General features: G+C 36.8%; 2 pseudogenes; one reads left to right on the plus strand and one right to left on the minus strand.

The window, feature by feature from the left end:
• The first annotated feature begins 5,710 nt into the window (after positions 1-5,710).
• The window catches only part of LOC128590306 (protein ZBED8-like), a 179,764-nt pseudogene continuing 157,529 nt past the window's right edge, over positions 5,711-27,945 (plus strand).
• LOC128592575 (uncharacterized) lies at positions 19,563-19,663 on the minus strand (annotated as a pseudogene).

Raw genomic sequence — 27,945 nt, forward strand, 5'->3', positions numbered from 1 at the left:
TTTAAATGGCTGAGTAGTATTCCAAGGTATACATATACCACAGTTTGTTAACCATTCTTGGGTAGGTGGGCATTTAGGTTGTTTACATGTTTTGGCAATTGTAAATTGAGCTGAAATAAACAGTCTAGTCCAATCTTTTATGATAAAAGGATTTTTTATTTTTCTGGGTAGATGCCTAGTAATGGGATTTCAGGATCAAACGGGAGGTCTAATTTGAGTTCTTTGAGGATTCTCCACACTTCCTTCCAAAAAGGTTGTGTTAGTTTGCAGTCCCACCAGCAGTGTAAAAGTGTTCTCTTCTCTCCACATCCACGCCAGCATCTGAAGCTTTGAGACTGTGATGTGGACTATTCTCACTGTGGTTAGGTGATATCGCAGATTTGAATTTCTGTGATGATTAGGGACAATGAGCATTTTTTCATATGTTTGTTGGCTATTCATCTGTCTTCTGTAGAGAAGATTCTGTTCATGTCTCTTGCCCAGTGATAGATGGGATTTCTGCCTCTTTTTTAATGATTAATTTGAATTCTATGTAGATCCCAGTTATCAAGCTTTTGTCTGATTCATAAAAATATGCAAATATCCTTTCCCATTCTGAAGGTTGTTTGTTTACTTTGGTTGTTGTCTCCTTAGTTGTACAGAAGCTTTTCAGTTTAATTAAGTCCCATTTGTTTATTTTTGTTGTTGTTGCAATTGCCACAGAAGTCTTCTTCATAAAGTCTTTCCCCAGGCCCATATCTTCGAGTGTTTTTCTACACTACCTTCAAGGATTTTTATTTTTTCCTGATTTCTTATAGAGCAACAGTCTCCAACCTTTTCTGCACCAGGAACCAGTTTCATGGAAGACAGTTTTTCCATAGTTTTGGTGGGGGAGGAAAGGTTGGAATAATTTAAGCTCATCATATTTATTGTGCCCTTGATTTCTATTATTATTATATTGCAATATATAATAAAATAATTATACAACTCATCATAATGCAGAATCAGTGGGATCCCTGAGCTTGTTTTCCTGCAGATAGATAGTCCCATCTGGGGGAGATGAGAGACAGAGGCGCCCGAAGTTCCTGGCTCTGTAATCTCCTTGTGGTTTCTGTCTCTGCAGAAAACCCTGCTTCACAAAGTTAAGATGCTGGAAATGGAAGCAGGCTTTTCAGTTTCAGTGCTTTTATAGCAATCACAGGATGTATACGACGTCAGACAATGAATTTCACAAATTCATCAAATTTGTAACTACCTATTTTCACAAGAAGGTAGTTATTCTGGCCTAGAGTCAGCCAGCCTTGGATTTGAACCTTAACCCTCCTTCCATGCTCAGGACCACCATTAGTCCACAGAGGTCCTGGAAGTAAAATAGGAAAGTTGCCCTTCTGTCAACACCCTTGGCTTTCGTATTTTGAGTATTGTCATGAGCGACCTCTCTGCTGGGACAAGACACTATATTGTCATCTGCTTGGGAGAGATTGTAATAAACCCACTGATTCCTCCCCCCTACCCTAAACACTGACACACTTTTGTTAAGCTGTTATAGAAACCCTATTTATAGCCTACCTTGGCTATTTGCCAAGTTACTCCATGTGTGAAAATTAAACGTTTTCTCCTGTTAGTCTACTGGTGTCTGTTACTTTTCAAGTCCCCTGCCCATTCCTTCTAAGTTCCTAGAGGGCATATTTTCTACTCAAAAATTACTGTATTTTTAGTATTTTGTTTCATTTTTGTTATCTGTTGGTTTTATCATTTATAGCATGCTGCTTAATGTTTCATATATAATTTAAATTGTTTCCCTTAATTTTTATTTTAATGACTCTTTCCTTAACTTAATTTGTTGTGTGTCTGTTACATTCTCTTTTATAGAGCATGTAAAACATTTTTATTAGTTTTTTTTCTTTAATGTTTTCAGATCAGAGTAGTTTATTCAAACCCTTGGTTCATTACTTCTCTGTTTCTCTGTAGCAACATCCTCCAATGCCTACCATGGACTTTATGTTAAATATTGGTTAGTTTTCTATTTGTAGTTCTTATGTATTTTAGGAAAATTATTTTTAGATCCTCTGCAACACAGTAGCAAATCTTTGACTACATCCATTGAAATAAATGGACAAGAGGATTAATTATATGCTTAAAGTCAAAGAGAAAAAGCAACAAGATTATATAAAATAATTACAAGACTGTCATTATAATAAACTATTTGCATAAAAGAATCAAAATAAAATTTTGTTATGAAGTGTTTGGTACTTGTTCCTGAGGCCAAATCAGTGAGAATGAAGAATGAGGACAAGTAGTTTGAGGAAAAGAAAAAAGAGGTTTATTAATTTGCCTGAAAATGAAGAAGGCAGGACTAGCATCTCATAGACTGCCATCCTGGCTTTAAGCAGAAATGCAATAATATAAACACATGGCTTCCAGATATTGTTTAACTGGTAGTTTCCACAGACCCTATTTCTGGTGATGGTGGTCTTGCAACTGCCCAATTCTGTTGAGCCATCTTCTGTGGTTAAGATATTAGAAAATAAACAGCAAAGAACATTTTCCTGCCTCTTTGATTACTGGCCCTAGGAAGGAATGCAGGTTTTAATTCCCCCCAAAAGTGGAGGTTTTAGAAAGAAAATTCACTCATAAAACATTTTCTTTTGCTTTCCCCAAACTTTTACCTCTGTTACAATTTGAGCAAAACCTAAGTAGCTATGTCAAATGTTGTGCCCAAATCTTGAAATCCCCCACAAAGACCACCAAGGAGCCGAGTCCGATGCAAAAAGCAAAAGGGCCTTTTATTGCAAGCTGGAGCTTGGGCTCCCAGGGTCTCCACTACAATGGATCCAAGCCAGGAGCCCCAAGTTCTGGAGCAGGGGGTTCTTATGGTCCTGCGCAGCGGGTGGGCATGCACAGCTTGAAACAAAGGGGCCACTTCTGGATTTGTCAGGTGGGGGGGGGTCCCTGATTGGTGGGCAGTTGTCTCATGATTTCGGGGAATGCCCAGGCTTGACTGGGCTTGCTTGGAAAGTTAAACTTACTGGGAGAAATGGCACGGGGTGGGGGGGAGCAAAACTTAATTCCTAAGATGGCGCTGGTCTGGTTCTTTCATAATAACATACATAGGTTGACATATTAAAATTTAAAACAAAATGCTAAAAAATCAGTAAATTTAATTAAGAAATTAAGAAAATGGAATTTGACAGGCTTCTTTTATGAAAAACATAACTTAGAAAGCAAAATAACCTAAGAAAAACCAGAAGAGTAGGGTTCAAGCTGCAACATCCTCCAGAAACCTGGTCTACTTAAACTAATCCTTTCTGTTTGTCTCTCCTCTTGCCCCCAGGTGCTCGCATGCTCTGAGCTGCAGGTGGTTCCAATTTTTCCTCAGGGTGTGGATAGCTACTCAGTGTGCAGTAAGTCCTCAGTAAAAGCTAACTTCCTATTGCCTGGAGCTGAAAGAATACACAGCTATGTTGTAGAATTGCTAAAAAGGGAACACAGCCAGGTGGATCGACTCCTCTTCCCTCTATTCTTGGAGATCTTCTATTGGTTTATGCAGTGTGAGAGTGACCAATCTGAATTCACAAGAGCAAATGAGGAATGTCCTATTCCTTAATAAGAAAATTCAAAACAAAGCATCTTTTTTAATCCACATTTTTTCACATATTTATACTATGTTATGTACAACCTCTCTTGCAAACAGAATTGTAAAATTAATAACACAAAGGTTGGATAACTATGTATTTTGCTATCAATTATAAACTGTTTTTAAAATTGGGCATTATATTAAATTTTACAATGTTAAACAATGTAGTTTTCAAGAGTTCATTTGTACAGTCAAAAGATAATCTCCACAGAATTAGTTTTGTGAATAAGATTGTTTTCAAAGTCTAGTTCTTAACGCGACTCTTATCAAAAGTTTAGGTTTTTGCACAACATATCTTGACTGTTACACATAGACCTCAGAGTGTTGAATCTATACTGTGAAAACACTTAGGTTTTGAGAATAAGAATTTACAAATAGTAGATTTATACCTATGCTTATCTACATATTGTTCTAAAACTATCATTGTTTTCATCTGTTTTGGAACCTATGAAGTAATTTTAACTTGCATTATACCTAGTGAAGGTAAATGCCCACAAGTTATTAAAATTTTTTGCAGTTAGACCATAGTGCCATTATTCTCTGTCAAAACATTCTTTAGTCAAGAATATTTTTCATTTGGATATTCCATTTTTATTGTGGCTACAAATTAAACATAATTTTTGATAGAAATGTTATTCAGTGGATTTTTAGGTCTCCTAGCTTCCTTACTTGATATTCCAAAAATGTATTCTATATTTGAATACTGCAAACACCATCTAGATAGACATCTTCTTAGAATAGAAACAGATTGTTTGACATTTGGTTGTTCTTTATTTTGATAAAAGTGGTACATGAAAAAAGTTGAGTTTTTTTTAAAAAATTGGCAAGTGAGTTTAGAACAAAGTTGATTTTGTTCAAAGATTTGGCCAAGTTTAAGTATTAGACAAAAAGCTGGGATTGATAATGGAAATGGCAAGAGGTTATTTTCTTCATTTCACTAGTGCTTATGAAGAGATCAGTTTTCACATCAATACTTAACAAACAAAATTAATAATTTCACACACTCTGTTTACTACAGGAACAAACTGCAGGAGCCTAGTGTTTTTGAAAGTGAGATCCTAACAGTTGTATACTATTTAATAATAAGACAGCAAATAGATTTTTGTGCAAGTTCAACTTTTGGGCATGCTAAAGAAACTAGCATTAACTGCTAAATAAATAAATCATGTTCAATACCTTGGTTGAGTTTAACAAAATTTATTCAGCTGGTTGAAAAGATTGCTGGGGACACTGTAGCTAAGGTTTTCAAAATGTAATTGAGAATGTCAAAACGAATCATAACAGAATGCACAACTGTGCAGATTTATGCTTTGCACAGTTATTCCTAATGCATGGGATTGGGACAGTTACAGAGAAAAAGACTTCAGCGTCAGTTATGAAATTGTATAATAGAGGAAAATTCATTTCTCTATTCTATAGTGCATTCTAATCTAGCTTTATGAGATCATTTTTAATACAAAGGCCATGATTTATATAAACCATGTATGACATTTGAGTGGAAAAAAGTAATTTTCACTATGCTAATGCTATGCTGTATTGCTTAGAACACAATGTCCAATAGAAATATATTGTAAATCCTACATGGAATGTAAAATATTTTGGCAGCCACATTTTAGACAGTAAAAAGAAATAGGTGAAATGAATTATAGCAATCATATTTTATTTAACTCAACATATTCAAAATGTTATCTATTCAACATGTAATCAATATAAAAGTGATTAATAAGATATTTTCCATTTTTGGTACTTCTAAATCTATTGTATATTTTATACTTACAGCACATCTCAGTTTAGGTTAGCCACATTCCAAGTGTTCAATAGCCACAACTTAGACAATTTAGGGGGAGGGGGAAACTATATACAATATCTCTTCAATTAACTTTAGTAGAATAATTATCTTTATGAACTCATACGAATCTATCATATTATAAACAAAATTACAAGTTCAGTATTGCAGATCTTTTTATTTTTTTTTATTTTTTAAAACTTTATTCAAATTAATATGAAGGTGTAATATTTAGGTTACATCATTCTCACTTCCAGGGTAAAGTTCCATTTGTAGAAGAGCCCCTCCCCTAGCAGGCGTGATACACAATGTGCACGGCAGGTGAGATCCCGCCTCATGCCCTCCCTCCTTCCGCCATATGTCCTTCCCCCTACCCCCTTCCGCTTCACTCTATCCCCAAACTGGACTATAATAATGTTTTATTGTTATTAGGAACATGTAATTGTTTATGTATTGATTTCTATTAGTATGGAGTACATTGGATATTTATTTTTCCATTTTTGCGATTCTTTAATAAGAAGAATGTGTTTCAGCTGCCTTCTCAAATGGGCAACAGTCCGGAATAAAAGTAGCCCAGAATTCTGTGTTTGCAGGTTGTATGGCCTGGGACAAGGAAGTGACATACACAAAACGGAAGTGAGGTACAGGAAGAGGCTACTGGATGAAGCTCAGTCTTAATTGAAGGTGGTCTGACCAGTTGGTGCCTGTCATTGACTAAAGCTCAGCTGCTATGAAATTCTGAGACCCAGTTCTTTGTTTCAAAGGCAAATTCTTAAGTTAGGCTTTCTATTTATTTGCCATTAATTTAGATTGTAGTTTGTTTCATAGAACTTTTGCTGAGGCTTCAAAAGACCAAATTTTTGTTTCATTCAACAATATCAAATAAGATTAAATTTAGAAATTTAACTAGGATGTCTACGATTATTCTCTGTGAAATGTAGGTATTGACTCATTAAAATCAATATTTGTTTATAATGGATGAGAAGTAAAATGTATAATCTCTGTGTATCATTTTTAAATCAAGGGATTATCATAGTATTATAAAAAGCTTTTCTCTATCACCTGGGCCAGGTGGCTCACACCTGTAATCCTAGCACTCTGGGAGGCCAAGGTGGGAAGATCACTTGAGCTTAGGAGTTCCAGACCAGCCTGAATAAGACCAGTTCCAGATCCCATCTCTCCTAAAATACAAAAATTAGCTGGGCATTATGGTGGGCCCCTGTAGTTCCAGCTGCATAGGAGGCTAGGTGGGTGGATTGGTTGAAACCAGGAGTTTGAGGTTGCTTTGAGCTAGGCTGATGCCACTGCATTCTAGCCTAAGGCAACACAATGAGACTTTGTTTCGAAAACAAACAAATAAATAAATAAATAGCTTTTCTCTCCTGTGTATGTCAGGCATCTCAATATTTCTTTAGTGTATAAAATGAATATATTGTTCATTATGGGAGACGATACCTATGATTGAAATTATATGAATCCACATTTATCTCCCCTGTTTTCAAAGGATCCATGCTCCATTAGCACTGAAAGACATTTTCACTTACCTGCTCTTTTCTGTCACAGTATCTTATCTCACTGAATGACACTTTAATTCCTTAACTTGTCTGCCACCACTCACCGCGAGACAATGAACTGACCCCTCTCCGAACTTGTGGCCTAAATCAGAGATAACACTGAGTATTAGTTAATGGGAAAAGTGGATAACAGGCATGTTTAAGAGATATGCACTGCCTGGACAGGGACAAGTAAATGTGGGTGGTCAAATATTCTCTCCATGAGGGAAGTGCTTGGCAGGAGGGAAAATTCAGGAGCAGGACTTGCTTAGATCAGTGAACGGCCACTAGTTAACTGGTTTGGCTAAAAACAAACAAAACCCCAAAACTAAATAGTTGCTCTTGGTACAAGAAATGGTAACTTGAGAAAGCTGATAGTAAATTCTTCATCATACAGTGAAAGTTCATAGGTCAAATTTATTAACAAGTTAACTTGATTGATAAGCAATTGTTAAGTTGTTAAATTCAAAAATTTAAAATCTCCATAAACTCACGATCATTTCATTTCATCTGAAAATGTTCATTTTATCCCAATAGTGCAGGCATGTCTGAGGTTAACCATTTTAATTGCTATTATAAGTGTCATTATAATAAACCACATTATTTGCAAATTTAAGCATTCTATTGTTTTAAGTTTCATTCAGTACAATCACTTTCAGTCATAGTTGTAATACTTAGGTCAAGAATTGGTACCCTTATTTTGAAACTGATAATTACTCTTGTCTGTTATCTATTGCCAAACCAGAACAAAATGAAAGTTAGTTCACCCCTTGAAAAAAATAAGCACGATGGCTTGAAAAAGTAATAGATAATCCTGTAGTGAAATAATTAAAATGGATGATAATGTTACCAGAATTTCTTCTTCAGTAGGTCCTTGATCTAAGGGATTCAAAGAATGAATCAACAGACCATAAATCAATGGTAAGACAGGATATATTTTACAGGAAAGAATACAGAGAAAGCACCAGAGCTTCTGGAAGAGGTGAAAACCCAAGTCAGAAAATCTCCTCTCTGCCTGGGTTCTTTGTCTAAGGATATATATATATATATATAGTCATATGGGTCCTTTGTAGTTATGTTTGGCCAGGACTTGGTAACAAATGAATGGATACAATCCCTTGTGCTGGGCTAAGGTGAATGAGTACATCAATGAATGAACACAGTCCCTTCCGGTAGGGGCAAGGTGAATGAACACATTAATGAATGGATACAGTCCATACATGAAATTGTCCAGGCCTAGGAAATGAGGGCTTCCTGTTCATCACTGAATAGGGGAAACCTGTATCACCCTTAGGCATGTGAAATGCTCACAGGGCAGTACTGCAGCCAGAGGACGGCTCTCTAGGTCCAAGGGTGGTTCTGGGGTTGACACCTGCAGCAGCACACACTGTGCCATGGTCTCCCTCATATTCTAGGGACCCGGGAGCGTGGGTGGGGCTTCCCGCTCGCCCTCTCTGTTGCAGTTGGTTCTCCAGCTTTCTCCTCACCTTGCCCGCTGCACCAACACTAGGGCAGAGATGGCCTGGCAGTTCCTCCCGGGTGGCTGGCCCTGTCCAAGCTGGGTGCACTTGCCCTGTATCAATACTATATTAAAAGTTGCATTGGAGGGATGTAAATATTATCTGTCCATATCAAGTCATAAGTTATAAATAATAAAATTAAAATATAAAACATGAATTAAAGGTAACTTTATTAGGCAGCAACATCATGAATTAGTTTATCCCATAAGTTTAATAGTATCTTTGATGCACATTTATTTAAAAATTCCATATCGTAAAACTACCAAATATAATAAATGCATCAATGATATATACATCCATAAAAATCAAGACTAAATTACCTTTTAATATCATAAGAAGGAAAGATTTGCAGCTTAGCTTCTCACTGAGAAAGTAAAAAACCCTCAGAGGTTGTTTTAACGATAGTATGATGTTTTAAACTTGTATTTGTACAATGTCCCTAATTTCACCAGAGTCCTCCTAGCTGCAAGACTCTTACCTGTAAAAAAGACCTGGAGGCTCACAACGCAAAACGACTTAAGGACTTGCAAAACAGTGTTGAACTGCAAGACAACATTGAAATCATCTAGTATAAACCCCTTATTTTATAAATAAAGAGCATCTGGTAATTTTTTGCCAAATAACATCCCTTTCACCTCCCAAGATCTGCAATCACTTTTTTTCACTAAAGAAGAATTGCATGTTTCCTTTGAGAAATTTGCCTGTCTACTAGCAGCACATGTGTTTGAGTAGCTAAACTCCTCGTCTCAAGAAAAGGAAGATAATTAATTGGTTTAAGCCATGTATCTGGCCAGAGTGACTTAACCAGCCAGCTGCACGTTTTGTGATAGCAAGAGCCAGCTTCAGGATTGTTGTCCTATTTCCTGATGAGGGGAAAAGCCCTCTTTTTTTTTCTACTGTTTTTTTAAGATTATAAAGAAGTAAGATGTGAAGTTCTTGGTATGCAAGGGAGATCTAGTCGAAAAGGAAAACAAGGTGAATTTGCTGCTGCTGAGCTCTCCTCCACCACTGCCCCAAGAGGCCCCCCAGATGCTGAACTTTGTAATTTGGGGGAAAACTAAATTCCATTTTGAACTAACATAGTTTGGATTTGGCTGTATGTCACTTTCAATTGTAAGATTCTTAGTTGATTAATGATGTTAAAAATTACACATCTTTCTAAGGTCAAGGTTTTAAAATGACCCACAATTGAATCGTATGTTGTAGATCAGTGCAGAAACCAGAATTGTGTCTTCTAGCTTCCAGTTTACTGTCTCTGCCTCTACACAATATATTTTCCTCAGTTATCTCAAATGCTTCTGGAGGCCAGAATGTTGGCTGCACTGGGAGTTTTGCCACGCATCTGGTTGTTAGGGTTTAATTTAGTTTACCTATTGACAGTATTTTTACTAAAAGGAAAAAATACCCATGTGGCTCCAAAATGGTATAAAAAGTATACATTTTTGGATTTTCTGGAATTAAAATACCTTTGGATATGAGGAGAACAATAGTAAACTAATAAAAACAAATAATAAATTAAGAAAGTAAATGGATATGAAGTATGAGAAAAAAATTAATCTTTAAAATGTGAGATTTAGGGGTTGTTTTTTATGGGAGATAGAACATATTCAAACTGAATTGCCCCATCATCTCTAAAACATTTTTCAAACTTACAGTTTGCCTTATATCAGGTTATGTCCATGTGGAGTCTGTCTCGTAGACAAAAAAAATCTATGTGTGTTGGGCGGCGCCTGTGGCTCAGTGAGTAGGGGGCTGGCTCCATATGCTGAAGGTGGTGGGTTCAAACCCAGCCCCAGCCAAACTGCAACAAAAAAATAGCCGGGCATTGTGGCAGGCGCCTGTAGTCCCAGCTGCTCGGGAGGCTGAGGCAAGAGAATCACGTAAGCCCAAGAGTTAGAGGTTGCTGTGAGCCGTGTGACGCCACGGCACTCTACCGAGGGCGGTACAGTGAGACTCTGTCTCTACAAAAAAAAAAAAAAAAATCTATGTGTGATCTTCCAGGCCTTAGGCAATTGCAAAAGCTTGGCTTGGTGGGACTCATGGAGGACAGCTGCCCTCCCACCACACCTGGGGCACAACCAGTGTGCTGCAATCTCTGAGGAGCGGGGCAGCCAAAGATTCAGGCCCCTGGCCACCCAGGCTCTCATTCATATCTGCATTCCTAGCCCAGTCACCTTCATTCAGAGCCCACTTTATCAGAGCCTCCTGGACCAATATGTTCCTGCACCTATTCTACTGGGGGCTGGAGAAAAACCTAAAAGACACATTTCTTTACCCTGACTCAGTACTTAGTACTTTCCCACTCCTAACCCTATTTTTTCCCCTTTCCTGGGCTTCTGTTTCCACAAAATGACAGATTTTTGTTTGAAGCTCCCTTAGCTATGAGATGTTCCTCAAGTGTGCTGATTCATTCGACCCTTGCCTGGAGCCATTCTGTTGGGAAAGAATAAACGTTGAGAACAAGCACTTTCTCCTGTTGTGCCTCTTGCCCTGCTATTGCAGAGATGAAAGACTTGATTGTTGCCTTCGTTTTGATCCCAGGTCTTAATCAATTACTCTGACACCAGGCAGCTCAGCACTCTCCAGCTCAGTTTTGCTCCTAACAGTCAATTCCTCCAACGATTGGCAAGTCATTTTTTACTTTATTTTTCTCTTGCTCACATCCAATCCATCAGGGAATAATATTGTCATCATTCTCATCTCTTTTGCTGCTGCCACCCTGGCCCTGGCAATATTATCTCTCACCTGGATTAGTGTCATTGTTGCCCTACCATTCTCCCTGTTCCTATGGTTTTCTAACTATGTTCTATTCTCAAAACAGTAGCCACAGTAATCCTGTGAAAATATGTCAGATCGTGTTACTTTTTAGATCAAAACTCTGCAATGACTTCTCAGTTCTCCAAAAGAAAAAGCTAACATCCTTAGGGTGATAGACAAAGCCCTAAATGGTCTTCACCTGCGGCATTTGCCGCCTCTCTGACCTTGCCCTTCACATCTATTCTTGGCCTCAACATCTGTACTTTGGATAACTGCCCTGCCAACTCCCATGTGCCTCTTTCAGGTCTTTCCTGGGATGTCACCTCTCAATGAGCCCTTATTTAAAATCGCCACATGGCCACCCCAACCCCATACACATCATCCTCCTTATACTGCTCTTTTTTCCCCCACTATTTTCAATAGTGGGTATTATTTTCTAATACAGTATATATTGGTTACTTTTATTGTCTATTCACTCCATCCAAGAGGGTAGCTTCATTCAGCTAACATTTTGCTTTCTTTTCTATGCCATATTTTCTTCTCTTATGAAGCCCAATTCCTAGAACAGATTTTAGCACAAAATAGGTAATCAACAAATATTTTTGAAAGAATGAATAGTCATAATTTTATTTATAAACAAACCCAAAATAGTGAAACTTCTTTAAAGTATAATTTGGAAGCCTTAGTTATCACTGTGTTCTAAATGCTTCATATGTTTCCAATATCCCCCATACTACCAAATGCTACACCAGTATGACACCTGCCAACTAAGAATTATGCTACACTCAAGGCATTTTTCTAAATCTTAGCAGTTCTTTATTCTTTTCTTGAATACCATACTAGATTACAGAATAATTTGCTAAGCCAGCGATAATGCCATAAATAAAGTCGCCCCATGTGAAGCTATGTTAGTCAAAAATGCAGAACCAGATGGGTCACATTTTAAAGAATAAAGGTCATTCAGGCCATGTCTCTAATCATAGCTCCTTGTCAAATTATGCATAAGAAGAGCTATAGGGTGAGGTGGCTCACGCCTGTAATTCTAGCACTCTGAGAGGCCAAGGTGGGAGCATCACTTGAGCTCAGAAGTTTGAGACCACCCTGAGCAAGAGTGAAACCCTGACTCTACTAAAAATAAAAAAAACTAGCCAGGTATTGTGGCAGGAGCCTGTAGTTCCAGCTCCTGGGGGTGGGGCGAGGAGGCTGAGTCAAGAGGTTCACTTTTTTTTAGGAACTGTGAGCTATGATAATGCCATAGCACTCTATCCAAGTGACAAAGTGAGACTCTGGCTCAATAAATAAATAAATAAATAAATAAAAAGAATAAGATCTATAGATAAGCAAATGGTATGGATGATTAATGGGTTTTTTGTTTGTTTGTTTTGTTTTTTCAAATTATAGGAACATACTCGGTATTTTAAATTATTCTTCAGTAAATCATTTCATGTAACCCAGTGGGCATTTTAATATTGGTATATAAATGCTAGGGAAATGTAACCAGGTATATGAGATGCCTTTATTTTATTCATAGCATATATACTTATACACACACACATATGCACACACATGTAAGTTGTAAGAATAAAAGGACATATATCTATTTTAATTATCAAGTGATAACAATTTGACAGAAAATTCAGGAAAATTGATTTTGCCAAACTGAAAGATGGGAGAAACTATGATAAAGTTAACTCCATATTTCTCCTTCCAATTTAAAAAGAATATTTTAGGCGGCGCCTGTGGCTCAGTGAGTAGGGCGCCAGCCCCATATGCCGAGGGTGGCGGGTTCAAACCCAGCCCCGGCCAAACTGCAACCAAAAAATAAGCCGGGCGTTGTGGCGGGCGCCTGTAGTCCCAGCTGCTCGGGAGGCTGAGGCAAGAGAATCGCGTAAGCCCAAGAGTTAAGAGGTTGCTGTGAGCCGTGTGATGCCACGGCACTCTACCCGAGGGCGGTACAGTGAGACTCTGTCTCTACAAAAAAAAAAAAAAAAGAATATTTTACTACTTTTAACTTAATTGCTCATAGTTTAAATTAGCATATTTAAAAGTTTGGCAACTTGAAAAAAGTAATTGTATTAATCATTACAAATGCTCTGCAGGACCGTTCTGTAGGATCTTAACCATTGCGCTGGAGTCTGCAATAAACAAAGAGATGACAAATTCAGCCCAATGTCTCTTTCATAAAAAAGAAAAATTAGCTATACTCTTTACTTTGTACCATAGATAGGTATGTGTACAGATGTTAAACATTAGGTTTTCCATTATATTGATTGATTCCAGTCATCTTGAGAATATTCCTCTCTGTAGATACCAGCACAATGGGTTTTTAAAGAGCTGTTTTTTGAGTGATGAACATTAAGGAAAGGGATGTGACATTTCTGAGAGAATGTTAGCATTTCTATAAAATGTAATATTAGCTTGTGATGGTAGAGAGAAATGTATAACTTCAAGCATATGAAACCCTTACAATAAGTTCCTGAATACTTGATCATAGGACAAAATCTAGATCAAGAGAGATCCTTTCAGGGTATTTTACATATTTAAGGAAAAAAAAAACAACATGTTTCTCGATGCTGCTCTAGTCCTCAAAACAATGAAGGTCACTGCAGTAGGAAATGTCTCTGCTGATTTAGATAAATGTGGCCTCATTCCAATATATTCTGGTTTTCCTTTTATCCAATTGAAAACGTACCACAGGTTTTTACTGTAGGCTGTCATACAGAGTGCAAATATTTCATAGACCATAGTGGGCTTATTAAGTTGGCACCAATTTTAGCCTTTAGGGCAGTTCACTTCATGATTTAAAATGCTTTTCCCACTTCTTTCTTTTTTTTTTTATTATGGAGTACACAATGCAGATGTTCTTGTTTTGAAAACCTAATGTTAATGATATTTCCAAATGCATGTATACACATCTGAGGCTACAGACCATATTGAAGGAATAAAAGTGAATAAGGGAGCTGTGTTGTTTACAAGTATTTTATATTTAAAGATCCCTCAAATAAATCAGTCTTTTAAAAATTTGGTAGTTTGGATGTTTACTATATGCACATGCTGTGTGTTTGCCATAATTAAATAAATAAGAAACAATTAGACATAAAAATCATGTAATAAAAATACTTTGGAACTTAATCTTTTTTTGAGATATTCTCTAAGCCAGGCACTGTTAGTGAAACTTAACAGTATTCAATTTTTTAGTATGTTGATCAGTGGCTTTTAGGGTTTTTTTGTTTGTTTGTTTTTGAGACAGAGCCTCAAGCTGTTGCCCTGGGTAGAGTGCTGTGGCATCATAGCTCACAGCAACATCCAATTCCTGGGCTTAAGGGATTTTCTTGCCTCAGGCTTCCAAGTAGCTGGGAATACAGATTATATTTTGGTTGTAGTTGTCATTGTTGTTTGGCAGGCATGGGCTGGATTCGAATCTGCCAGCTCTGGTGTATGTGGCTGGCACCTTAGCTGCTTGAGCTATAGGCGCTGAATTTTTTAATATGTTTTCAGGGACCCTATAGGTGGGGAATTATTATTTTTACCATTTTATAGGCCAAAAAAAAAAAAAGGAAATAAATAGGTAACTTCCCTAAAGCCCTATTTCTAGTAAGTATCAAAAATGTGATTCAAGCATGCATGCAATCATCCCAGAATCCATGCCCCTCACCAGTATACCACTAGTAATTTGGATCAAGTGTAAACCAAGACGTAAAATAAAGTTAGTAGTAAGTAGAATGTTAGAGTTAAAAGACTCAAAGTAAAAAGATGCACTATTCATTAAAAATCAGATTAAAAATAAAATGTACAATATATAGAAAATGAAAAACAAGCTTTGGAATAATAAAATATGGCAACTCATAACCAAAGCATTACAATTTTATTTGCATAAGATCACTAAAAGAAAATGGACTATGTTAAGAGAATAAAACTGTTAAAAGAAGAAAAAGCCTAGTAAAATGGCAACATGAAATAAAAGTTTCAGAACACCGATCTAATTTAAAAGCAAAAAAGACCACACTATGATGAGGATTCCAACACCCTCCCTGGTGCCTTCATTCACTCATGCACACACACGTTCCTTAGACGTATTTCCAGTGATTTCCATGCCACAGGAACTGGGGATCCAGGGGTGAATAAAGGAGATCCAGTCCCCACCCTCCCTGAGCTTTTGCTGTCATTGAAGGAGATGGATGATAAACACACTCATAATAAAACAAAGTGTACGAAGATGCTATGGGGAGAAATAAGGCAGAGGAGGAAGGGAGTGCTGGGAGTTGCAGTTTTAAATGGTATCATCAGGATGGGCTTCCCCAGTAAGTGGCACTTCAGGGAAGACCCTGAGAAGCCATTTGTATCTCTCAGAGACTGTTACCATCACAAAAGACTGGAAATGCAATTTCCCTGTGCCTGGAATGTGCCTAAAGTTCTTCAAAGAAAATGTAGACATGGATGAATCCAGAGTACAACATGCTAAGTGAGATAAGTCAGGCACACAGAGACAAATCCCATATGAATTCACGTCACAGGTGGGAAGGAAAAGTCAGCTGGACTCACAGAAGTAGAGTGGAATGGTGGTTACCAGAGACTGGGGTGACTGGTCTGGGGAAGGGGTATTGTTGGTCAGTGGAGACCAAGTTACAGTTTGAGAGGAGAAATAAGTCTAGCATTCTACAGCACATCAAAGTGACTGTAAGTAACAATGTAGTGAAAATTTCAGAATAGCTAACAGAATTTTAAATGTTCTCCCCACAAACAAAATATATAAATAAGATTTGAGATGATGAACATGCTAATTTGCTTTATTTGATCCTTCCACAATGTCAGCGTGACTCAAACATCACATTTTACCTTGCAAATATGTAGGCAGTCCCTGGTTTATAGACGACCTGACTTTTATACTTACGAGCAGGCTTCCAAGGCTCCCCATAAGAATAATTTATAATTAAATAATTAAATTAATAATTTGGGAACTAATTTCTTTCTTGCATATAAACAAAAATGGCACAGTGTCTTTAACCTAATGCTAGTCTAATTGTTCATACAGTTGTACTTGTCTTAACAAGCAATTTGGTGAATCTTTATTTATCCTTATCATCATGTCTCCAAAGCAAAAGTCCAGTGCAAGTCCAGGTGAGCCTTCTGTGATGAGAAAAGAAAGGTGCTTACAATGAAAATGAAAGTAGACATAATTAAGCATTCGGAGAAATGCTGGACACCATCCATTCATTGGGAAAATACAAGGCTTCAGTCACTCAGCAATGGGAAAAATTAAGGGATAAAGTGAGAATAATGGAATATGTGAAAGGCAGTGCTCCAGAGAAAATATCAATTATTACTAAGGAGCATAGTAGATTAATTATTGAATGGAGAGGTTATTTTTGATTTGGTTAGAAAGTCAAAATAAGTGTAACATTCTTATTAGCCTAGGGTTGATACAACATTAGGTGAATGTAAATCTTTAACATTCTTTTTTGAAATTCTCCTCTTATCTAAACTTTTTGTACAATTTGTTTTTACGTTCTATTTCTTTGAATGAAAAGAAAGAACACAATAGTTTCTGTAACTTCTTAATGCAATTCAGAGGTATTGTTATTACAGTATTACACTATACTGTTATTGGCCATTAAAGTATTATTATTATTACCATTAGGTGCTATTCATCAAGGATCCCAGTCACATACAAAGAAACATAGCCAGTCTGTAACATGACCTGTATACAATTATTATATTTTAAATAAAAATTTTAAAAAGTATTAATATATAAATAATTTAATTATTTTCTTTGGAAAAGCTCAGAGGCCAATATGTCTAAAGCAGTGAAGAGGCTGAATTACTTTCTGGTTGCTGCTGTAACAAATTACCACAAATAAGGTGGCTTAAAGCAAAAGGAATTCATTCTGTTTCATTTCCAGAGGCTCTAGTTCTGAAATCAAGGCTTTGGGCCAATTTCCTTCTGGAGACTCTGGTGGAAATTCCATTCCCTTCTATCAGATTTTGCAAGGTACAGGTAGGTATTCTTTGGCTCACAGCCACATCACTCCAATTTCTGCCTGGGTCTTCACATGGCCTTTTTCTTTGTGTGTCTCTCTCAAAAAACTCTTGCTTTTATTTGATAAGTATATGTAGGATTGCAGTTTTCAACCAGTTAACCTAGGATAAGCAGATTCTTTCGTGACTCTTAAAGCTCATACATTTCAAGGATTCGAGGTGGGTACATTTCAGAGAACTATTTTGGAATTTACAATAGAGGCTGCTTTGATTAAAAGCAGAATTCAGAAAGAGCTAGGGAGGTTAGGAAGGAGGACAGAGGTTGTAGTCAACATGATCACATTGGCTGAGTGACATGAAGCTATTGAATGACATTGCATTGATGACTGACATCATTTGACTTGATTTTTTTTAAGGACCACTTTTAGGCTGTTAGGAGAACAGATCAAGGAAGACAAGAGTGGAAGCAGGTGACCTATTTGGAGTTTTCTATTGTAACAATCTGAGCTACATTCAAGGGTCCTGGATAGTGGTAGAAATAGTGAGAATGGTTGCATTCTAGACATTATCTAAAGGAAGTGCTTATTTCTCAAAGACTCTGGCTGTAGTTTGAAGTTGGAGTAGCATTTTGCAGAAGATTCCTGAGAGCACTGGTTCTTAGGGAAATATCCGCAGCATGAAGATTAGTGTGATTAGGGAGGCCATGATCTTTCCCCATTGGTGACAGAACCCAAGCTTTTACTACCAACGTTAAGTGAAGAGTCTTGACTCAAACCTGGCAGCTGACTTCACACTGGAGAGCCCGCTAGAATGCATGTGCTTTCCTGTGTCTCTTGATTGAACTAGTAAATAAATATTTAGCATTGAGCGAATCTAAATGATGTCAAATTCCAAGTAATTTTTGAAGTTGAAAAAGAATTCAGTGATCTTGAATATGATCTTAGAAATAAATGCAAAGGATCATCAGAGTCTTGTTTTTAACTTAAAACACTGCCTAATCAGAAAAAAAATTAATATTGTGCAGCAAAGCTGCCAACTATTGATATGTTGGTGGAATGTATTTGTTCCTGTAGGTTTGTTATGTTTATACTGAAAAATATTTTAAGTTATATTTGTTGTCATCATTTAGAAACTGGAAGATTTCTCTATATTATTTTTTACAACCATAAATCTATAATTATCCGAAAATAAAATTTTAATTAAAAAATTTAGAGATTGGGTATTTTCATATAAGAATCAAATTTCTCATGTAAAAATATGTATTTCCAGCTTGAGAAATGGAAAGATTGAATAATCATGGCCCCCATTCCTACCTAACACTAACCGCTGTGGCCTTGTGAAAGTGCCTCCCTACTTAGAAAGTTTCCACAGTCTCTACAGTTTCTTTCTTCCCTCCTCCTCCTTTTTTATTATTATATTTTGTTGTGTTTTGTTTTTTGAGTCTCAAAAAACAGGGATTCAGTGCTATGGTATCAGCCTAACTCACAGCAATCCCAAACTCCTAGGTCCAAGTGATCCTCCTGTCTCAGCCTCGCAAGTAGCTGGGACTACAGGCTTCCACCACCACACCTGGCTGATTTTTCTATTTTTAGTAAAGACGGGATCTTACTCTTGCTCAGACTGGTGTGGAACTCATGAACTTAAAGGATCTTCCCAGCTCAGCCTCCCACCATGCCATGATTACAGTCATGAGCCATCGCACCTGGCCTTCCTTATTCTTTTTAAAGTACTTATCTGGTGCTCTCTCTGCTCTCCTGTTCCAATCTGGCTGCTTACTAAGATCTGCTGCATATCTGGTGTCTTAGGGTATCCTTACTTCTTCATCTTGAAATTCTACTTGCCTCCTACTTTTGTTTTATGCCTCATTTCTAAGACCCCAATACATGTCATTTTCTCCTTTGGTGAAGCATATTGTGACAGCTGAGAGAATCAACTATAAAACTTGGAAGAATCATAATCCACACAAGGCTACCCTAACTTCTGATGCAGTGATAAGTCTGAAAGTTTCCCAACACAACTCTCAGTTTTGATGATTTTCCAGAGGGCTTACAAAACTCACTGAAGGCTGTTTTACTCATGATTATGGTTTATTACAGGAAAAGAATACAGGTTAAAATTAGCCAAAGCAAAAAGCACACAGGGTGGGGTTTGGGGAAACGCCAGGTGCAGAACCTCCTTGTTTTCTCCCTGTGTGGTCGGGGTGCATCACTTTCCAGCCATTGATGTGTGACAACACTCATGCAATACTGACAAGCACAGATGCTCACCTGAGCCTTAATGTTCAGTGTTACTGGGGTTTCAGTACACAGGCTTGATTAATGGATTGACTATACTTGTGGCTGATCTTGGTCTCTAAAAATATGGAACGTTTCACGAATTTGTGTGTCATCCTTGTGCAGGGTCATGGTAATCTGTATCATTCCAATTTTAGTATATGTGCTGCTAAAGCAAGCACTGATCTTGGTCTCTACATTGATTGATACCTTGTGACCCAAAACCCTCAGCTTAAATTGCCTTGTCTTCCTGGTATGGCCTTTCTTACCCTACATCACATCCTTAGACTGTGCTGCATGAGCCAAGGCCCTCAGTAAAGATGCTTCTGTCAGGCATCAGCTCCCAAGGATCCACATATTACTTTCCAGAGGCTGAGGGCAAAAGCTGGGAAAGCTCTTTGGGCATGGCCTAATATTTTACTACATGCTAATCTACAGTAACTTCTTAAGAATGATAACTTGGGAGACAAAAAACAAAAGTATAGAAAAATCATTAAAATGCATAATGATTGCAGAATAAAGATTTCCACATTCTCCCTCCACCCATTTCAAACTAACATACATTTTTCACTCTCAAAGCATTACTCGTTTTTAATGATATTTTAAGAATTCTGATACCATTCTGACCCTTGATCAATTATAAATGACTTGCTTTTGCTCTCTGAGGCTTTCAAATTTTTCTCTGTATCCCCAATATTTTGAAACGTAATGACTATGAAGTTTGGAGTCTTTTTTTCGTTTGTTATTTTAGGATTTAGTTGGCTTTTCAAACTTGGAGCCTCGTGCTCTGACTTCTAAAACACTTTCTTGTATTATTCCCCTGATAAGTCTACTTTTTTCATATTCATTGTTTTCTCTTCTTTAAATTTCTGTTATTTTGGAAATGAACTTTTTGAGTCAATCAACTAATGTTAGTTTTTTTTCTTTATGTTTTTATGACATCTTTTATGGCTATTTTGGAGAAGATTTTCATTCAATTCCATAGCGAGGTGTTTGTTGTTGTTTTTTTATGAATTTATACTATCATAGTTTTGTGTTTTATTTTCTTTCTGTATGTTGCTTTTATAGCACTCTAAATGCTTGACGATACTAAATCTAGAATTTTTAAAGTTCTTTTTTCTTGCTGTTTGTATAACTTTTAAGCTTTGAAGATTTTTTGTTAGCTTGTTTTGGTTTTGATGAGTTATTTAAGAAGATTTCCTTAAAGTTGGGGCATTTTTAATGCAATAGTTTACTTATATTTACTATTGAGACATGAAGATGGATTTTGAAAGTCAAAGTAGTGTTTCTTGACTTTGAGTATCCCTGTAGGGGTAATCAAAGGGGAATTTTTTTTTTTTTTTTTTTTTTGTTAATTAGGAAAATGCTGTCTGTCCGTCTTGGGCTTTTCTCTTGGGCATATTAGTTGCAAGAGGGAAGGAGTCTTTCGAAGTTTTACAAGGAGGCTAGGCCTGGCTGTTAGCTTTTGTGTGTATGTAGAAGGGAGTAGGATGATGTAGGCCCCCTAATTGAGGCCCACAATTTAGAATATAAATTCTCATGGTTTCTGGATGAAAATAAGCAGAAAGAGGGACGGAGGAAGGGGGGTGGGGCCTTGGTGTGTGTCACACTTTATGGGGGCAAGACATGATTGCAAGAGGGACTTTACCTAACAATTACAATCAGTGTAACCTGGCTTATTGTACCCTCAATGAATCTCCAACAATAAAAAAAAAAAAAAAGAAAAAAGAAAAAAAAAAGAAAGAAAATACCTACCACTACTCTCCATCATACTGAGCATTGTCAAGATCAGAAATTATGTAATTTGATATGTCCCAGGATTCAAACTCCTGTCTTTTACCAAAGTGAAAAGAGAGTAATTGCCTATTCACTTTTTCGAGTGGAGACATCTGAGAATGTAACTGCTTGCTATACAAACTTTTGAACAACCATTATTGTAAGCAGATTCATACACGTTTCCTGCTTTGTGCGGTACCTGATTTCTTCAAATCCTGAGCCTTTCTGTGAATCAACCTGCTTTATTTCCTTCACATTGCAGCCTTAAACTTTCAGTTTTCTCACAAAATTAATCTAATTGTCCAGCAACTTCTCAGTTTATACGATGTAGTTAACAACTCTAGTTTGCCACACTGTTCTGTCTTGTTCTCTTTTCTCTTGTGTATTTATGTTAGCTTTTTAACCTCTTCAGTGCTTTTTGGAGGGCAGGTGTGTGTTAACAGATTTTAGGGAAACCTGTGCATTTAGCTTCCTATTCAAGACCAGAGGTCTAAATTGATAAATGTGACCTTGTATTGCCATCTCAGAGTTAATTTCATCTATTCAAAATATGGATTAGTAAATTATTTTGTAATTGTATGCTGAAATATGCAATCTATATATATCATATATATGAATTTTTAAAATTATGGCAGGTATGTTTTGGATAATCTAGGGGTATTTATTTTAGAGGTACTTAAACATATATATTTATATTAGAACATTACACATATATAGCACATATACACATCCACTTACATGTGTATTACTTCATCTAATTACCATTGCAAATCACGTTTATCGAGTGCCTTTGATGACTTGGACACTGAACTATGTATTGTGAATGCAGAGATTGATCAAGTATGAGTTTGGCCTTTCAGGGTCCCTACGTGTGTAGAAATAATTTAGATACTAGAAGCTCAAGTATCAAACAAACTTTATGTTTCAGAACATTATAGAGAATCATAAAGTAAAAAAAAAAGCTTTTATAAATGAAAAAAATCCCATATTATTCACAAATTAAAGCTTGACTGTTGTGTTCATAGGAGTTCTCTCTATGCTCTCACTTGGATTGCCTTTGCCCACATTATAGATTTAATTCAATTCCAGTAAGTATGGTTTTATGATTTCTCAGGATGGATAACATTTAAAGCAGGAAGTAACTAATGTAGACTGCAGCTAAGAGGGAAGGAAAATGGCATTATGCTGAAACGATGCTTGACTCTGAGGGATTAGACTACCAGCAGCACCGACAAGTGGTGTCCGCGTAGTTAAAGGGCTGGGGTAAATCCAGGCTCTGCTGCCTACTAATAAGGTGGCTCAGATGAGTCAGATTAAGTCTCTAGGACTCAGTTACTTTATCTGTGAAACTAGGTAAATGGTCGTACATTCAAGACTTCTTGGAAGGGCTTAATAAAAGAATACATGGAAATTAATAAGAGCACACTTAGTATGAAGTAATATTATTTTATGATGAGAGTACAACTGTCTGGGATAATTCATTGTACTTGAAAACATCTGAACACCACTTCCTTCAGCTCAATCCTTCAGCCTGATGCAGTTACCTGGGAAACATGACAGCCCGAGTCTAACCCAGGAAAAACTACTCTGAGTATGTAAAACTCAGTGAATTTTTATGCAAAGGACTGTTTACATGAAACACATTTCTTCATATAAGGCCAGCTTCACAACAAGAAAAGAGACATTGAGGCAACCCAGGGATTGGAAACAGCAGAAATCCTCTATCAGAGATGCAGAACTCCTCAAGGGAGGAGGCCCCCAGGCTGGACTCAGGCCCCCTGGTTCTCCCTTCTTCCATCACCCTGGCTCCCAAAGGTGCCTGCCACTGATTGAATCTAGCTGGAGCCCTCTGACTTCAGGAGCTGGAAACCCAGCCTCCCTGTCGTCCACCTCATACTACAGAGCAGACCAGGAGCCAGAGAGGAATGATTTGTGGACACACAGGCCCAGAAGCAGCACAGACACTCAAGACATAATCACATCATCCACAGTGGACTCAAAACATGCCAAAATATTAGTGCTTAAAAGAATAAATTTTTAATTATGCAGGAATCTTGGCAAACTGCAACCAAATATTCCATTGAAATTCTAGGGAGCTGAGGATGTGTACGTATGTGTTCATGCACTTATGGGGCAGGAGAGAAGGGGCAGGGGGTAAGGGAGAGGAGCAAGTGAACATTTAATACTTCCGGGGAACTCTTCAGGCCACACTGAGAATCTCTTTTCTAAGCTGCTGTAGCACATCATACCCTTATCACTATGGTCAAAACCTTACATTGTTTTGCATTTTTTAAATTTTCAGTTGGCACATAAGTATTGTACCTGTTTATAGGGTACAAAGTGATATTTCGATACATGCATACAATGTGTAATGATCATACAGGGGATTAGCATATCCATCACCCCAAGCCTTTATCATTTCTTCATTTGGAGAACATTAAAAAATTCCTTCTTCCAGCTATTTGAAAACGTACAATAAACTATTTTAAACTATAGGCACTCTACATTGCTGTAGAACATTAGAATGTCTTCCTTCCATTTAACTGTAATTTTGCATCTGTTCAGCAACCACTTTTTTTTTTTTTTTAAGTTTTTGCAGTTTCTGCCTGGAGCTGGGTTATGAACATACCACCTCTGGCATATGGGGCCGGTGCCCTACTCCTTGAGCCAAAGGCACCGCCCAGCAACCACTTCTTATCCTCACTTCCCCCACTCTTCCCAGTCTCTAATAACCAGAATATTTTTGCATGTATCAAATAAACACTTGTTGAGCATTTATTGTGGACCAGGAGCAAAGCCTGGCCCTGTGGATTTATGATGAGGTCTGACCCAATTCTTAGGAACCCCGAGCCTGTGCTGAGCTCTCACTTTTTGAGTCTCTTTCCCTAAAATTAAACTAGTATAGTAGGGAACTGGAATAATTTGTTTTTCATTCTGTTTCAGTATTTTCTGGCACAGTATCTATGACATAGCAGATATTTATTGAATTTTTGTTGAACTGAAATTGAGAAACTAAAAAAACAAACCTATACTCTATTCAGGTTCTTTGTTCAAAGTTGCTGGAGACTGAAAAAGAGATGAAATAACAGAAAGTTGGTTCTTGGAAAGTACAAAATAAAATGTGAAAGTAAAGTAATTACTTTGCTTTACTCTTACTATTTTAATAGAATCCCTTAACAGAAGAGTCTACAATTAGTTCACACTTTGCCAGAAAAATAAAAACGGATTCTTTTTCTTCTGTTAGGATTAAATAGGTCATTTTTTATCATAAACTTTATTTCTTGGTACCTTTTTTGTTATTTTTCAAGTATTTCTCCTTAAATATGACAGTGTAAACAAGTCAAATTATCAGTTAGCAAAACATCTCTGGTGTTGGGAGAAACCATCTTCACGTGGAAGCCAACAGAGGTGGTTCTGGGATGGTGCCTGTTCTGTGTGACATGTGTCACCACACCGACTGTCAGTTGGAGTCAGGGCACCTGAGTGTCTCGAGAAGAAATTTGCTTTATTCCTCATGAATTCACGTGTGTTTTCCTACATTATCTGGAAAGAAATTGCATTCACAAAAAAAGAGATTTTTCTACTAACAGGAGATGCAATTAGGGTGCTATGTTTCACAGAAATTTGTTTATTCTGTTTGTGAAGATGGCCTTATATGAGGAAATGTGGATTAATTTTTTTATACATAAAGAAAATGCAAAAATAAACATGGAAGTTTGGGCCGTCCTTAAAATAAAATTAGAACCAGGATGCTTTAAGTGAAGTGAACTGTTTAAGGGTCAGCAGACATGAATGCAGTTAGCTCTTCCCAGCGTCGTCAAATACAAACTAAACTATTCAGGACACACTGAATCTCCTACTTGCTCCAATGACGGCAATTGGGGAGAAGAGATGAAAGCCGTCCACGAGGAAGCCTGAGCGCCTTTCTGGCCCTTCTCTGCTCTTTGTTTCCAGCGTTTTCAAACAGCTCACACTCCACAGTGAGCTCAGAGGTAGACCGCACAGTGGGGAGTTGACTTTAAGTTCCTTTTACCTTTTGCAGCTATATTGCTGACTGTGCATTTTTAAAAAGGTCTTAAATTGGTAACTGACAAAGTTATATATAAAATAGTAAGACTTTGATGTTCTTGTTTTCTTCCCTCTGAAGTCTGCAGTGGCAGTGAAAGATCATGTAGACTGAATGACCTACCCAAGGGTAACTTTTATTAGGAACCAAATGAGTCCTGCCTTTCACAGATGTTTTTTCAAAGCTCTATATGTGCAGGTAACTCCGGAGGCAAGCTTTCTGTAAATAGACATTCCTTTGTGGACACATACTCATAATCCTTGTCGAGTGAAACCAGTCAAAGGTGGTTTAAAAGAGCACCACCTCTTTGCTATGAAATAATTTTCTTGAACATAGCAAATCAATATAAAATGCTCTAGTCAATAATTAATGGCTGTAAGTATTTTATATTTATCGATAATAGTAAAAAAGTCCATGTTTTATAATACTTTATAGGAAATTCAAGCTTGTTATTATCTTGTACTAAAAAAATAAAGTAGCCATACTATAGTGACCATAAAGTGAATTAGCCATATTGAAATTTGAGAATTAAAATCTATCAAAAAAATAAGGTATTTCTGGAATCTTGAAAGAATATTTCCCCATCCCCAAATATGTCCTTTGCATTGATTTCTGCCATAGCTTTTCCCCCAACTTTGGCCTCCTGGACATTGGCTACCATTGTTCTTCTTGGGAGAGTGGTCTTTGAGTATCTGATCTAGCCTTTCCTTTTCCTGTTTTATCCTTAGAGTGGACAAAAACCTTCATTCACTGATTCCCCCAAGACAGTGCTATAATTTTGGCAATAATTTACTGAATATTGGGAAACGATGGAAGGAGAGTGCAATACAAAAAGAGTGACATCCTATCTTTTACTGGTTAACATTGGAATACAGGAACTCAAATGCAAAATACATCTACGCAGAATATTAAGGTAACAATTTTAAAAATAAAAAACAAGCTAACTTGTCAGGTTGATTAATTGAAAAGCAGTTTTTCACCCCGGGCTCCTAAATTTGTTTGTCATCCTGTTGCGTGTATTGGCTGCTTCGGCCTCCTGTAGATGCAGCCTCAGGGCCTTCCGTTGCTACTATAGCTGTGCAGGAAAGGGCTGTGTATCTGCACCAAACACTTCCAAATAGTCTCCTAAACTACTTAGGATGACAAAAAACAATGGGGGTTTTGGAAGCAATTAGTGATTTTTTTTTTTTGTGAGAAACTAACAAAACTTAGAAACAAGGAAAATACAGTCAAAAAGAATTGTTATTCTGATGAATAATTCACATGACTTCATTAATAGTAAATACCATTAATGTATACAGTCAAGTTCCCCTAATAGTTGTAATTCCCTTCTAGTAGTAATTTTTAAAGTGCTTAAAAATAATTTATATACACATTGATTTCTTCACTTTCTCTATTTACTCTAACAATGCAAAAGTATATGTAACGAGTGTAATAAATTTACACCTAATTTGTAATTTATTGGTGTTTTATAGTTGAAGATTCTAATTTCCAGAAATTTTTTTCTATTTCTGAAAACAGTGAATCTTGTTCATAAATAAAAAAGAAAAACATATAGTAAAGTTAATAAAAATGTAAAAAAAAAAGCCTATAATGAGTTATCAAAATATAATAAAGTCAATGAAAAAATAGAATACACACAAACACACACATGATGTAAGGTTTATTTTAAATACTTCCAAATACATCGATGTTTATGCTGCTTGTAACTGGAGTTTTTTAAAGTAGTGTCAATATTTCCAGAATTTATGCTATATTTTAAAAATTACCTTGGACTTTTGATGTGTTCAGGGTGATTTCTAATAATTAATTTTGATACACATACTCATATTTTGATATGTGAAAATAAAACACATACATTTTAAGTGAGTTTTTGTTTCATTATTATACTTGAATTTTATATGCATATGAATTTTATTTGGGTTGTCATTTAAGAAATAGTGGAAATAAAAAGAAAGTACTTACAAAAAATTGTAAATTGGCTATTGGCTCTGCGCCTGTAGTACAGTGGTTAAGGTGCCAACCACATACTCCCAGGCCCAGGCCAGCTAAAACAACAATGACCACTGCAACAAAAAAATAGCTGGGCATTGTGACAGGTGCTTGTAGTCCCAGCTACGTGGGGGGCTGAGGCAAGAGAATTGCTTAAGCCCAAGAGTTTGAGGTTGCTGTGAGCTGTGATGTCACTGCACTCTACTAAGGGCAATATAGTGAGACTATGTCTCAAAAAAAAAAAAAAAGAAAGAAAGAAAAGAAAAGAAATTGGCTATGATTGTACAAATAAAGTTCAAACAATTTACCATCCTATCTATAACAGAATGCCAAAGAAAACGAGGTGAGCATTTTTTTCTTTCTTCTTAACTAAATACATTTTCATGATTATATCCCTAGATCATTTAAAAAAAAAAAGATTAGTCTTTCGATTCAGGTTTCTAGTTCCTTGTCTTTCTGACCATGCCTTCAGAAGAGGAGAACCCCCAAAAAGGGTGTTTTGAAACTTCCATTTGAGTTCTGTGCAACATTATTTGAAAGATCAGTAATACACTCTTGGGAATTTGTTTAATAATAGTTATACTTAATTATCCAATATATGTTGAGTACCTACAATGCATGCTGTCTGTC

This window comes from Nycticebus coucang, chromosome 1 (assembly GCF_027406575.1).
Source record: "Nycticebus coucang isolate mNycCou1 chromosome 1, mNycCou1.pri, whole genome shotgun sequence".
NCBI lineage: Eukaryota > Metazoa > Chordata > Mammalia > Primates > Lorisidae > Nycticebus > Nycticebus coucang.